Here is a 16271-nt window from a genome sequence, read left to right as displayed (position 1 = left end):
TAGAGCTCAAAAATGGTATTAAATTGATTCCTCCTCATTTCTACAACTGCATTGCCTCATTTCAGGCTTTCTGCTGACCTTCCAACTATCAGGGTCTTCTCATTTGCCCCCAACTTCCATGTTCTTGCCTTGGTTTCTCTCTCTAAAAACAAATTGTATCACATAATCTAGTACTTAAAAATGGAAAAACATATAATAAAAACTCTATTAATGTCCCATTCTGATATCCCCATAGCAGAAGACATAGATCCACCCAATCTCTAAATAATTTGAAAAGTAAATTATTACAAGTAAAAGACCAAAGTAATCTATTTTCATTTACCTAAAACAAGTCAATTAAATTAATGACTAAAAAGCTCACTTTTTGAGAATAAGTAATAAGTAAAATAATATTTCCATTTTATGCTTTTTTTTTATGATATCATTTTATTTTTAGAATGGCAAAATAGTTTATTTAGAGTCAATGGCTTCCTTTATAAACAAAATTAAATATGATATATCCTTTAATCAACAAAGACTACTCTGAAAAAATACCTACAGAATGATCAAAAGGTCTTTATCAATAATTATTATTTCACCAGACTGTTATTTCAAAATTTATTTCTTGAAAAAATTAGTATGAGTTTTTATGTAAAATGACAGCTAGATGAAATAGTATCATTGTGGACAAGGAAGATGTCCAAAAGTGCTTATCATCTATTTTTATTTCTTTGTTAAATATGTTATTATATTTGATTTAAGAGTATAATTTTTTTTTTTAAGATTCTATTTATTTGACAGAGAGAGACAGAGCGAGAGAGGGAACACAAGCAGGGGGAGTGGGAGAGGGAGAAGCAGGCCTCCCGCGGAGCAGGGAACCCGATGCGGGGCTCAATCCCAGGACCCTGGGATCGTGACCCGGGCCAAAGGCAGATGCCCAATGACTGAGCCACCCAGGCGCCCCAAGACTATAATTTTAAAAGGCAAAAAACATCATTGAAAGGTAAGGTTTTTTATAATAAATTTGTACTCCAAAGACACAAGAGTTTTTATCATATTAAGTGCAGCAAAAACATTTTTGACCTGTATCCTTCTTTATTAAAAAATTATTTAGCATATCAAGCGAATTTAATAATATTTACTTGGCTCTAAGTTACTTAAACAACATATCTTTTTACCATAGTTTCTTTTTAAAAAATGATATAAAACTTCAGTCCCAAAGTCTAACCAAAAATATTTCAAGATTAAATTAGTTTGCCTATAATATGCATTTAAGGTATTTTAAAAATACAGCTGTGAAGATGTCTTTCCCATTTGAGTATGTAGGAAGATGTGTGCAAAGGCTAACAGTTATACATGTGCAAAACTTATAAGAAAGAGTGTTTGAAAACTATTTACAAACCTGAGGCTATAATTTTATGTTTTGAAGGAATGGCTGAAATCTAGTTATGATCATTTAATGTTGACCTCTCGACCTTTGGCCTTGTATCACATAAAGTGGCCATTTTCCTATTTTTCTATGCTTTAAAAAGAGTATGATATATCAAACCCATTTAGATATGGAGAGCCAGAACTTAACCCAAAATTGTAATTCATAGATTACCAGATTCTACTTTGTATCAAGTAAATTTACACAAAAAATAAACCAGAATGATTTTTAATTTTAGTCAATCCACCCACATGCAATTGAATTAGCTATGAAGATGTTCTATCTTTTCTATATGGAATAGGGAAAGGCTGCTCATGTATGTTAACAGGGTACCAAAAATCTGTTGGGGAGGATAATGTATTCAGTTACAAGTTCTTTAAAGAGCTACAATTTGTTTATGTTGAGGTTAATATGGAACACATATTTTATGGGAAGATGAGGATCAGTAAAAATACATAGTGCAGAAATGTACTAAAACACCAAAAAGCATCAAATATAATGATAGTATTCTTTCTGCAAGGAAAAGAAAAAATAAATATGAAGTAGATAGTTAATATGAATTTAATGAGAGTTAATCTTGTCATCCAATTATATATATTTAAGTATTAAATATTCCTTTTTTTCCAGAGTAGTTGGATGAGAACACAGAAATGGTACCAAAAGGTTTTACTTCTGCCTATTATTTTTTAATTGTATAATTGAAGTAAAGCCATTATATAATGGTTGCAAAGAAAACCAACTAGTTGTAGTTCAGAAGATAGTAACAGTTGAAAATAAAAGTTTACACAGACACTTCAGACGCACTGGAAAGAAAATATCAAGATAAACAGAATTATTTGTAATAATTTTATCTCATGAAACATTATTCACATTATCAATATTTCCATTGTCTACTAGTAAATTTACTTACTATAACTGTATTAGTACATTTAAAATGATAGAAAACCAAATCAAAAGATTTCTATAATATTTTACTGATTTTAAATATCAATGCATACTTTTATAGTAATTTTTAGAGTACATTTTAGAAAAACAATAACAAATAATTTGAAAGAAAAATTCAAACCAAGTATTTCATGGTATAGAAAGTTATGAATAAAATGAAATCTCCGTCTAAATATACTGAATAGAACATTGAAACATAGTCGCTATGCTTATGAAATAAAGCCAGTCATCACACTGACTGAATTTCAGCCACACCTACATGCTATGGGACCTGGAGCAGTCATCTAAATTCTTCCCCTCAATATACTCACATTCAAAAATAGATTAGAAATACTGCTTCTATTATAAGGTCATCTAAAGATTAAATGGTTTAATTATTGAAAAGTTCTTAATGCAATCCTCACTGCATGATAAGCACTAAATAAATGTTGGTAATTATTATTATTAACTGATTTGTCTTATGATCTGCAGATTATAATTGCTGCCTTGAATCCCTGACTTAGGTGTGTTCTGTTAAGATGGAATAAAGAAGTGCACCGAAGTTTCTGGCTGAACTTTTCTGATCTGACATCACCCTCTCCCTAAGCTGCATCAGCTTTGGGCCTCCAGTTTAGTTCATGCTTGACTATTTTCAAGCTGAAGAAATGTGTCCTGGTCAAAGCACATAAATAAATTTGTTCATGTTCAGCCTCTCTTTTATGCCTCTAGATATAATTGAAAAGCCATGTAATGACTATGGAAGCCTTTGAACTCTGGGGACCTTAATTGAGGACCTGAGATAAATCTATGGTCAAACTCACCTACTGAAACACATATTAAAAATTTAAATGATTTAATTTCTATTTTCCTCTTTTTTCCCTTCATCACTCTTTAAAACTATACAACAATACATTCTTATTGCTTTAAGTACTGGTCATAGACATACAGAAAAGATTAATAATATTTTTCCTAAAACAACTTCAGTCCATTCCCAGAAGTCACTGTCATCACTGTGTGTGTCTGTCTCTAATAAAAATCTAATTCTTTCAAGTTATACTGCATATTTTTCTTATAAGTTATATAAATATATAATTTAAAGTTACAAATACATGCAATACTTAAAAATAATATGCAAGACATAAGAGGTATATTTAAGAGGTATATCCACCTGATAAAAAGAGAGATACCCAGTAACACATACATACATAATGGATTAATTTTTATGTACTAACATATACATGTATACATACATACTTGTATGCAGATGTGAGCATAATCTGTATATAAATTAAATATAGAGAAATTCAATATTTTTAAATTGATCCTTGACATTCCTACAAGTGTTATTTATGAATATACACACAAACATATGTACACACACATATAATTTCTCAATTGACAGACATCATATAACATACACATCTTCTTAGTTTTGTTTCCATAAACAATTTACAAAAAATATTTTTGTATATATGTGTGTTAGAATATGAATTTATAAACATATACATATCATACATACTTAAAATTAAAGAGTTTTTTTTTTGGAAATTGCATCCAACAAGTAAAATTTCTGGGTAAAAATGGATATACGTTTAAAACTTTAAAAGATATTTATAGCACAGACCCTTGAAATTGGGTAAAGCTGCTAAAAATTCCAGAGCCTATGGCACAAATAAATAACTGTATAAAGACTTTTAATCCACCTACCTTTATCATTGGGGAGACAGGGGAGTGACAAAATCTTGTCACCAGAGCTAGAATCTTAATCCTGGTAAACTGTTTTCCAGAAAGGTTATAGCAATTTACTCTCCCAGTGGAGGTGTATGAAAGTACTTGATAAAGTAGGCAGTTAGCTAGATATGAGCGGACAATGAGACTGCCCAACTGTTGAAAAAGATGGAAATCGCCAACCACCTCCCCAAGGTAAACATCCAGGGAAAACCCCTGAGAACACTCTTGGCCCTTCCCTAAAACTCTGGCCCTGCAGTAACCTATAGCTTCATTATAATACATTTACGTTGAGGTTTTGACCCCCCTTTGTGGTAGGGTGGGGGGGGATGGCTGCCATAACATTTTCAAGAAGGACCATATAGAGCCAAAAACTCCCCCACCTGATGGTAGGAGTAGTCTCTTAAATGGTTGGAGGCAACCTCAGTCAGAGACCACTCTAGCTATGACCCATAACCCCTGCAAGTATAAAAAACAAGACAACCCTGACACCCCACTCCCAACCCAACCCCCCCAGTTACCACCTCTGGGCCTGCCTACTCTCCCACTTTGAGAGTATACTTTTGCTGGGACCACTATTAGACGCTTGCTTGCTTAAAGGTTTGACTCTGAATTCTTTCATGACTGAGCTAAAGGACCAAAGCCGGGGAACAGGACTGCCACTAACATACTTATCTCTGCACACAGCATCATCAGTTATGGATATTACTCTTTTATCCCATAGCTTTATTGGTTAAGACTATATTACATTATTAATTTAATTTCTATTTCCTTGACATTTAGTGAGATTGAACAAAATGTTATATATTTTACTGGTAAAGTGATTTCACTTATTATGAATTATATCTTTATCAATTATCTATTTTCTTCTTAGGTCAATTTTTTTCTCACCATTAGAAAAAATTCCCATTGATTTTATTAGTCATAAGTTTGCATTCTGTTTCTTTATTTGTAAATCATTTATGTTGTCTTTGCCATAAAAATATTTAATTTTAAACATTTAAATATGTCTGTATCAAGACATATCAAAAATGTATTTATGGCTTTCCTCTTTCTTTCCATACATACATAGCTTCATTTGTTTGAATTACACATTTGTGACCATAAAGTTTTTATCTTATTTTTTTAATAAACTCTATCTTGCAAACATATTTCTTGTTTACACATATCTCTTCATGAACATCAATTACAATGGTAGGTTTTGAGAGAAGATGAATGACAACTCACATTATACTATTTTGGAAGCTTTGAGAATGTACATATTATGTGCAACCAATCGAAAAAGAGCAATATAATTTACATACCGGGTCAATACAAAATTTGTTATTCAATTTGAAAAATATAACTTACATTCTTTCCCAAAAGAGGGACCAATCTATCTTAAAAGAATACCCGCTGGCAAGGTCTTTTTTTTTTTTTTTTTTTTTTCCCTAAAGGTAGGAAAATATTTAGGTCTATTGAAATGCCCAATGCATAATTGAATTTCTGGATTTCTGCACCACAAATCATGGAAGATAAGATTTTAACCAGGAATATTTTTAGAGCAGATGTTGTCAGTTGTCTACCTTGACTTTTTCTATCAAATGTATGATTTTGAATAGTTATGCTTCTTGTATGGTATTGCCAGGGTGAGTCAGCTGTAAAATGTTTCAACAGTTAATTTAGTAAATTGACCAAATGGGTGGGTTCTGTTATTCTCCTTTTAAGATTGCATACTGTCTTCCAAATTAAATAAGTTTTCTTTTTTTCTATAGTTGCCATCAAACCGCTTTCTGGCATTAATTAAAAAGATCGAGGGATATTTCAAAAAGCCACAGATTTAGGATAGAAAAAACATATTTTTAATACAGAATGAGATATTTTCATATTCACTCTAGCAATAGCATATGGATACACCTTTTTTTTAAAAGCTTATCAATGTGTTTATAATATACATTAAAAGGAAATGGGGTCCATTGAATGCAAGCGTGGTGCCTTCATATTTGTCAGACTGATGCTTATCACAAAACTTGAATAAAAATCTGTAAAAAAAATTGTAAAAAATACATGAAAGGAAGACTGAAGTAATATTTCATTTTATAACACTTGAGTTGAAATCTGATACTTTACAAGACTTCTTTCCTTTTATTCTGATCCCATAATAGTTTTCAAACTGTAAGCTTTGAAGAACTTTTGATAATCTTGGGTAAATGAGGAGCTGATATAATTTGATACACAAACACTTTCTAACCATAGTATTTCACTGTAGTAGACTGATGAATGTCATGATAACTCTTATGATCTTGGCTATTTATCAATATAAATTGAGAGTACAATAAAGACAGAACATCAATCTGGGCCTCTCACATATTTCACTGAATTTTCAAACCCAGGCTGGGAGTTTATTAAGAAGAAATAGACCTGAAAATTAAGCAAGCTAAATTTTTAAATACTAACATGTAGTAAGTGCTTACATCATGTCAGGACCTCTACTAAGAATGTTACCCATGTATGGACTCTAATCCTGACAGCAGCCATATGTGATAGGAACTATTATTAATCCTTTCTTTGCAGCTAAGACAAAGTAGATACACATAGTTGAACAACTTCATCAAAGGAATTCACAAAGCTCTGATGGGAATGTAAATTGGTATAGCCACTGTGGAAAACAGTATGAAGTATTCCCCTAAAAAATAAATATAGAAATACCACATGATCCAATAGTTCCACTGGATATTTACCCAATGAAAAAAAATACTAATTCAAAAAGATACATGCATTCCTATGTTTATTGCAGCACTATATACAATAACCAAGATATGGAAGCAACCTAAATGTCCACTGACAGGTGGATGGATAAGGAAGATGTGGTGTATGTATATATATAATGTAATGTTACATAGCCATAAAAAAGGATGAGATCTTGCCATTTGTGACGACTTGGATGGACCCAGAGGGTATTATGCTAAGTGAAATAAGTCAGGCTAAGAAAGACAAATACTATATGATTTCACTTATATGCGGGATCTAAAAAACAAAACAAACATACAGAAAGCAGAATCAGTCCTATAAATACAGAGAACAAGCTGGTGGTTGCCAGAGGGAAAAGGGCTGGGGGGATGAGTAAAATGGGTGAAGGGAAGTAGGAGACCCAGGCTTCCAGCTATGGAATGAATACATCATGGGAATAAAAGACACAGCATAGGAAATAGAGTCAATGGTATTGTAGTAGCATTCTATGGTGACAAATGGTAGCTACACCTGTAGTGAGCATAGAAAGAAGTACCTTATGATGTACGTCTGAAATTAATATAACATTGTGTGTCAAATATACACAAATAAAAATTTTTTAAAGGAATTTGTAAAGCTAAAATATAAACCCATATCTGTCTGATTTCAAAACCCATGTTATCAACTACACAAAAATATATATAAGAGTGTGTATATGTTATTGTTTGATTTACCATTTTTCCTGTGTAAGTCTTTTCTTTTATTACTAGGATTTCTTAACAAAACAAGAGCAAGAATAACAAATCTCTGACTACTCTAACCGAGGCCATAAAACAAAACAAAATAAAACACTTCTAATATGATATATGATTGGGAACAAAACCCCTTTCAAAAAAACTACTGAACAAAATGTTTATTATTTATATGTGTAACCAAAAGAAGATGACAGTAATTTTTGTTAAACAAACAAACAAAAAACCCCATAGGCATTCAGAGCAGAAGTGTATGAATTACATTATGAGATTAGAGCAATCAGCACACCATCTCAGTCTTCTTGTATATATCCATTCATCACTCCTTTATTCATTTAACAAACTTAAGAATAGAGCTTTGCTAAGCAATAATTTGAACATAAAGATGAATAAGATATATTTCCTTGTCTTAAGACAATTTTTTATCTAATTATAATAGAGTGGGATAAATGCTTCAAAATAAATAAAAGAGTTTAAAACAAAGTATTGTGAAGTAAATAATGAAGTGACAATTTCTACAGAATATGTTTGAGGACTCTTTTGTATAAGAGTCAGGTGAGATAAAACTTGAAGTTCATAAGACAAAAAGTGGAGGCTATTCATGATATAGGAAACAATACAGTCAACCAATGGTATATGTTAATTGTCCACTGTCACATAACACATTTTTATCACCTTTACCCAAAACCCCACAAATACACCCAGTCTGTCATCAAATTGCATTGTTTCTGTAGCTAAAAGCTATAATGCATTACTTTCCAAAAAAGCAGGTACTTCAGAAGAATATTTATCAGTGCAATAGTGTTATTTGGTATGAACTGTACTCGTAAAACCTTGCATTTGACTTTTCAGTGAGTCACTGATAAAGAGAGATTTAACAATAAGACTTTTGCTTTAGTAAGGCAGACTAGGTAATTTGTACCAACACTCTTACTGAGACAATTGGAAAATATGAACAAAAGAAAATTTCTTTTCTTGTAAGTTTTAAGAAGTTTTTTTTTTAAAAAAAGTGAAAAATTATAGGGTCAAGATCCAGAAGAATAAAGAGATGCAGAGAGGACAACCTAGCATTTTTCACCATTTACCCCTGAGGGGCATATGTGGATTATAGAGAGGATAGCTTTAAAAGTTAAAGCAGCTCTTTGGATGATGTAATAAAGCTGGCAGTAAATTTGACCCTGGGATTTGCTGATCTGTGGGGGCTTCTGATTACCCACCACACACACATCCTCATTAGGTTTAGACACAAAAGAATAGGAAAAAATGGATATAGTTCCTTCTAGAGACTAATCTAGAGACAAGAGACAAGCTTCAAATGATCTCAGGCATTGAAATTAGAAAATAGTGATTCTGTTTCCCCTAGCTACTTACTTCTCAGAAGCAAAGATATATCTTCAATAGAAGAATATAATTATTCTTGACCTCAAATATTTCTCCAATTTTTATATATAATGACTGGTTTTTAATTAAAAGTAATGAGACTTTCAAACGCACAAGAAAATGATAAAACAGACAACAAAAACAGTCCCACAAATGACTCATAATGAATTTATTAGATGGTATTCTAAAAAAATGCTAAATATATTCATAGACTTAAAAGATATGATTAACAATTTCAACAGGGAATTAGAAATCATAAATCATAAAAAACTGAAAAGTAAAATAACTTTTAGCTATATCAGTGGCTCAATGGATTATTTAAGCATTAGATTAGACATAGACAAAAAAGGATAAGGGAACTGAAGACGTCAAAAAAGAAAATATTCACAAATATTGATGAAGAAACAGAGGGTAAGAGAGATATAGGACAGGCTTCTTACAAGGTGTTCTTCTTCTTCTTCTTCTTCTTCTTCTTCTTCTTCTTCTTCTTCTTCCTTCTTCTTCTTCTTCTTCCTTCTTCTTCTTCTTCTTTTCTTCTTTTTCTTCTTCTTCTTTTCTTTTCTTCTTCTTCTTCTTCTTTTCTTTTCTTCTTCTTCTTCTTCTCCTTCTTCTTCTTCTTCTTCTTCTTTTCTTCTTCTTCTTTTCTTCTTCTTCTTCTTCTTTCTTCTTCCTTCTTCTTTCTTCTTCTGCTTCCTTCTTCTGCTTCTTCTTTCTTCATCTTCTTCCTTCTTCTTCTGCTTCTTCTTCTTCTTCTTCCTTCTTCTTCTTCTCCTCCTTCTACTTTCCAAACCACTAATACACAAGCATCCACAGAAACTAATAGAGCGAGAAAAACAGACAGAAGGAAGAGAGAGATTAGAGAATTAGAGAATAAAACAAAGCATTGAATTTTCATTTTTTTTTTTTTTAGCCTAGTAGTTTTAGTAGCCCAAAGGTAAAGGAACTGACAAGAGATATTCTATTCTACACAGGGTTCTGAGATTCTACACAAGTTTCTGCTCTCTCACTCTCAATGCTCTCTAATTGGAAATTATTTTTGATGAAAAGCAATAGCTTCCAAATCTAAAAATTCCATGTATTTCAATCCACTCTCCTAAATAAAATATTAATCTCAATCTAAAGTAGAAGTCATTACAAAGGGTGTAGGACCATGATAGTCCATATTAAATGTCTCCATTGATTAATGGATAAAAAATAAGTGAATAAAAAATGAATTCTAATACCAATCCTGTCACTAGCTGCCAGCCTTACAAAGTATCCTAGACTCTTTGTACCTTAATTTATTCTCCAAAATTAAGAATATTATCTTTCTCTCTTCAAGGTTTTTGCAAGGACCAAATGAGATAATGCAATGAAAGTTTTTTGTCAATCTCAGGTCATTTTCTCCCCTAAATTAAAAACTAAGTGGGTGTAATTTAAGTGAAAAAAAGTCTTCACAGGAGAGAACTGCCTTTAAGTCATTCCTGACATCTGGTTTTTAGAAAAAAAAAAAAATAATATGCCTTTTCTAAACACCATAGGTCTGCTACTCTTCTTTCCCTTGAACTTTAATATTCCAGTTATGAGTACTATTAACCTATGCTGACAGTAGGAATAACAGAAAAATGAAAAAAATTTAACATAATTTATTTTTCTTTAGTATTATATTAATTTAAACGTGAACATTAAATATGAAACACCTCTGGATCTTGATTGGAAATCTCAATGAGTCTTCCAATACTGAATCAAAGTGGCAGCATGAAAATACTCTTGTCCTTATGGATACATTTTCCTTAGTGTTTCCTGCCTTACTTTAGGATATCATTTCTAAAAGATGTCTCCTGGGGAAATCATTTTTTAAATCATATTGTCTGAGAGAAATTTGGTAAGTGATGCTATCACAGACCCGCCATTCACAAAGTAGCATAAATACATAGAATAATATCTAAACCTAAAAATAAAGGATTAGATTTCTAATGAGTCTTCATGCAAATCAGTAGGAATAATATAAATGTAAAAGTTATCCCTTGTATCCATTATCAAGATAAATACAAACAAGGGAGGGTAGAGAAGACAAAATCTGTCAAAAAAAAAAAAAACTAACTCTAAAAAGATCTACATGAAGAGATGTCAGCTATTCATAGTTCCTTTGGTAACCTGGCAACTACTGAGAGATGGTAGAGGAAGGCCTTGGAAAGTTTTTATTAATGCATCTTGTAGCAGATTTTTTTTAAATTTTATTATGTTATGTTAATCACCATACATTACATCATTAGTTTTTGATGTAGTGTTCGATGATTCATTGTTTGTGTACAACACCCAGTGTCCATGCAGTACATGCCCTCTTTAATACCCATCACCAGGCTAACCCATAACCCCACCCCCCTCCCCTCTAGAACCCTCAGTTTGTTTCTCAGAGTCCATAGTCTCTCATGGTTCGTCTCCCCCTCTGATTTCCCCCCCTTCATTTCTCCCTTCCTACTATCTTCTTTTTTTTTTTTTTTTAACATATAATGTATTATTTGTTTCAGAAGTACAGCTCTGTGATTCCTCAGTCTTACACTGTTCACAGCACTCACCATAGCACATACCCTCCCCAATGTCTATCACTCAGCCACCCCATCCCTCCCACCCCCGACCACTCCAGCAACCCTCAGTTTGTTTCATGAGATTAAGAATTCCTCATATCAGTGAGATCATATGATACATCTTTCTCTGATTGACTTATTTCACTCAGCATAATACCCTCCAGTCCATTCACATCGTTGCAAATGGCAAGATTTCATTCCTTTTGATGGCTGCATAATATTCCATTGTATATGTATACCACTTCTTCTTTATCCATTCATCTCTCAATGGACATTTTGGCTCTTTCCATAGTTTGGCTATTGTGGATATTGTTGCAATAAACATCGGGGTGCACATACCCCTTCAGATCCCTACATTTGTATCTTTGGGGTAAATACCCAGTAGTGCAATTGCTGGGTCATAGGGCAGCTCTATTTTCAACGTTTTGAGGAACCTCCTACTGTTTTCCAGAGTGGCTGCATACTGTTGGCCATTTGGATGTCTTCTTTGGAAAAATGTCTGTTCAGGTCTTCTGCCCATTTCTTGATTGCATCATTTGTTCTTTGGGTGTTGAGTTTGATAAGTTCTTTATAGATTTGGGATACTAGCCCTTTATCTGATATGTCATTTGCAAATATCTTCTCCCATTCTGTCAGTTGTCTTTTGGTTTTGTTGACTGTTTCTTTTGCTGTGAAAAAGATTCTTACCTTGATGAAGTTCCAATAGTTCATTTTTGACCTTGCTTCCCTTGCCTTTGGCGATGTTTCTAGGAAGAAGTTGCTGTGGCTGAGGTCGAAGAGGTTGCTGCCTGTGTTCTCCTTTAGGATTTTGATGGATTCCTGTCTCACATTGAGGTCTTTCAACCATTTGGAGTCTATTTTTGTGTGTGGTGTAAGGAAATGGTCCAGTTTCATTCTTCTGCATGTGGCTGTCCAATTTTCCCAACACCATTTGTTGAAGAGACTGTCTTTTTTCCTTTGGACATTATTATCTGCTTTGTCGAAGATTAGTTGCCTATAGAGTTGAACGTACATTTATGAGCTCTCTATTCTGTTTCATTGATTTTTGTGTTCATTTTTGTGCCAGTACCACACTGTCTTGATGATTACAGCTTTGTGATAGCACTTGAAGTCCAGAATTGTGATGCCACCAGCTTTGCTTTTCTTTTTCAACATTCCTCTGGCTATTCGGGGTCTTTTCTGGTTCCATACAAATTTTAGGATTATTTATTCCATTTCTTTGAAAAACATATGATGGTATTTTGATAGGGATTGCATTAAATGTGTAGATTGCTCTAGGTAGCATTGACATCTTCACAATATTTGTTCTTCCAATCTATGAGCATGGAACATTTTTCCATTTCTTTGTGTCTTCCTCAATTTCTTTCATGAGTATTTTATAGTTTTTTGCATACAGATTCTTTGCCTCTTTGGGTAGATTTATTCCTAGGTATCTTATGGTTTTGGGTGCAATTGTAAATGGGATCGACTCCTTAATTTCTCTTTCTTCTGTCTTGTTGTTTGGTGTATAGAAATGCCACTGATTTCTATGCATTGATTTTATATCCTGCCACTTTACTGAATTCCTGTATGAGTTCTAGCAGTTTTGGGGTAGAGTCTTTTGGGTTTTCCACATAAAGTATCATATCATCTGCAAAGAGTGAGAGTTTGACTTCTTCTTGCGATTCGGATGCCTTTTATTTCTTTTTGTTGTCTGATTGCTGTGGCTAGGACTTCTAGTACTATGTTGAATAGCGGTGGTGATAGTGGACATCCTTGCCATGTTCCTGACATTAGGAGGAAAGCTCTCCATTTCTCCCCATTGAGAATGAGATTCTCTGTGGGTTTTTCATAGATGGCTTTTATGATATTGAAGTATGTACCCTCTATCCCTATACTCGGAAGAGTTTTGATCAAGAAAGGATGCTGTACTGTGTCAAATGCTTTTTCTGCAACTATTGAGAGGATCGTCTGGTTCTTGTTCTTTCTTTTATTAATGTGTCATATCACATGGATTGATTTGCAGATATCGAACCAACCTTGCAGCCCAGGGATAAATCCCACTTTGTCGTGGTGAATAATCCTTTTAATGTACTGTTGATTCCTATTGGCTAGTATTTTGGTGAGAATTTTTGGATCCATGTTCATCAGGGATATTGGTGTGTAATTCTCCTTTTTGATGGGGTCTTTGTCTGGTTTTGGGATCAAGTAGTAGTGGCCTCATAAAACAAGTTTGGAAGTTTTCCTTCCATTTCTATTTTCTGGAACAGTTTCAGAAGAATAGGTATTAATTCTTCTTTAAATGTTTGGTAGAATTTCCCTGGGAAGCCATCTGGCCCTGGGCTCTTGTTTGTTGGGTGATTTTTGATGAATGCTTCAATATCCTTAGTGGTTATAGGTCTGTTCAGGTTTTCTATTTCTTCCTTGTTCAGTTTTGGTAGTTTATATATCTCTAGGAATGCATCTATTTCTTTCAGATTATCCAATTTGCTGGTATATAGTGGCTCATAATATGTTCTTATAACTGTTTGTATTGTTTTGGTGTTGGTTGTGATCTCTCCTCTTTCATTCATGATTTTGTTTATTTGGTTCATTTCTCTTTTCTTTTTGAATAGTCTGGCCAGGGGTTTGTTGATCTGTTCTACTGTTCTTTTGGTTTCTATTTCATTGATTTCTGCTCTCATCTTTATTATTTCTCTTCTCCTGCTGGGTTTAGGCTTTATATGCTGTTTTTTCTCTAGCTCACTTAGGTGTAGGGTTAGGTTGTGTATTTGAGACCTTTCTTGTTTCTTGAGAAAGGCTTCTATTGCTATATACTTTCCTCTTAGCACTGCCTTTGCTGCATCCCAAAGATTTTGAACAGTTGTGTTTTCATTTTCATTTGTTTCCATGAATTTTTTTAATTCTTCTTTAATTTCCTGATTGACCCATTCATTCTTTAGTTGGATGCTTTTTAGCCTCCATGTATTTGAGTCCTTTCCAACTTTCCTCTTGTGATTGAGTTCTAGTTTCAAAGCACTATGGTCTGAAAATATGCAGGGAATGATCCAAATCTTTTGGTACCAGTTGAGACCTGATTTGTGACCTAGGATGTGATCTATTCTGGAGAATGTTCCATGGGCACTAGAGAAGAATGTGTATTCTGTTGCTTTGGGATGGAATGTTCTGAATCTATCTGTGAAGTCCATTTGGTCCAGTGTGTCATTTAAAGTCTTTATTTCCTTATTGATCTTTTGCTTAGATGATCTGTCCATTTCAGTGAGGGAGGTGTTAAAATTCCCTACTATTATTGTATTATTGTCGACATGTTTCTTTGCTTTTGTATTAATTGGCTTATATAATTGGCTGTTCCCATGTTAGGGGCATAGATATTTACAATTGTTAGATCTTCTTGTTGGATAGACCCTTTAAGTAGGATATAGTGTCCTACCTCATCTCTTATTATAGTCCTTGGTTTAAAATCTAATTTGTCTGATATAACGATTGCCACCCCAACTTTCTTTTGGTGTCCGTTAGCATGGTAAATGGTTTTCCACCCCCTCACTTTCAATCTGGGGGTGTCTTTGGGTCTAAAATGAGTCTCTTGCAGACAACATATCGATGGGTCTTGTTTTTTTATCCAGTCTAATTCCCTGTGTCTTTTGATTGGGGCATTTAGCCCATTTACATTCAGGGTAACTATTGAAAGATATGAATTTAGTGCCATTGTATTGCCTGTAAGGTGACTGTTACTGTATATTGTCTGTGTTCCTTTCTCGTCTATGTTGCTTTTAGACTCTCTCTTTGCTTAGATGACCCCTTTCAATATTTCTTGTGGGGCTGGTTTCATGTTTGTGAATTCCTTTAGTTTTTGTTTGTCCCGGAAGCTTTTTATCTCTCCTTCTATTTTCAATGACGGCCTCGCTGGATAGAGTATTCTTGGCTGCATAATTTTCTCATTTAGTGCTCTGAATATATCATGCCAGTCCTTTCTGGCTTGCCAGGTCTCTGTGGATAGGTCTATTGCCAATCTAATATTTCTACCATTGTAGGTTACAGATCTCTTGTCCTGAGCTGCTTTTAGGATTTTCTCTTTGTCTCTGAGACTCATAACTTTTACTATTAGATGTCGGGGTGGGGACCTATTTTTATTTATTTTGAGGAGTGTTCTCTGTGCCTCCTGGATTTTGATTCCTGTTTCCTTCCCCAAATTAAGGAAGTTCTCTGCTATAATTTGCTCCAATATACTTTCTGCCCCCCCCCCCCCGCTTCCTCTGGGATCCGAATTATTCTAATATGGTTTAATTTATGGTATCACTTATCTCAAATTCTGCCCTCGTGATCCAGTAGTTGTTTATCTCTCTTTTTCTCAGCTTCTTTATTTTCCATCATTTGGTCTTCTATATCACTAATTCTCTCTTCTGCCTCAATTATCCTAGCAGTTAGAGCCTCCATTTTTGATTGCACCTCATTAATAGCCTTTTTGATTTTGACTTGGTTAGATTTTACTTCTTTTATCTCTCCAGAGAGGGCTTCTCTAATATCTTCCATGCTTTTTTCAAGCCCAGGTAGTATCTTTAAAATCGTCATTCTGAACTCTAGTTCTGACATCTTACTAATGTCCATATTGATTAGGTCCCTGGCAGTTGGTACTGCTTCTTGTTCTTTTTTTTAGGCGATTGTTTTCCATCTTCTCATTTTGTCCACAGGACAAGAGGTGAATGAGAGAACAAAATGCTACCTGGGTAACAATGACCCCAGAAAAATATACACTAAACAAATCAGAAGAGACCTGAAACCAGGGGAAAAGAAAGGGAAAGAAAGAAAAAGATCAAGAAAAAAAAA

Source organism: Phoca vitulina, unplaced genomic scaffold, assembly GCF_004348235.1.
Source record: "Phoca vitulina isolate PV1807 unplaced genomic scaffold, GSC_HSeal_1.0 scaffold3, whole genome shotgun sequence".
Taxonomy (NCBI): Eukaryota; Metazoa; Chordata; class Mammalia; order Carnivora; family Phocidae; genus Phoca; species Phoca vitulina.
Note: the sequence above shows the minus strand (reverse complement) of the source record.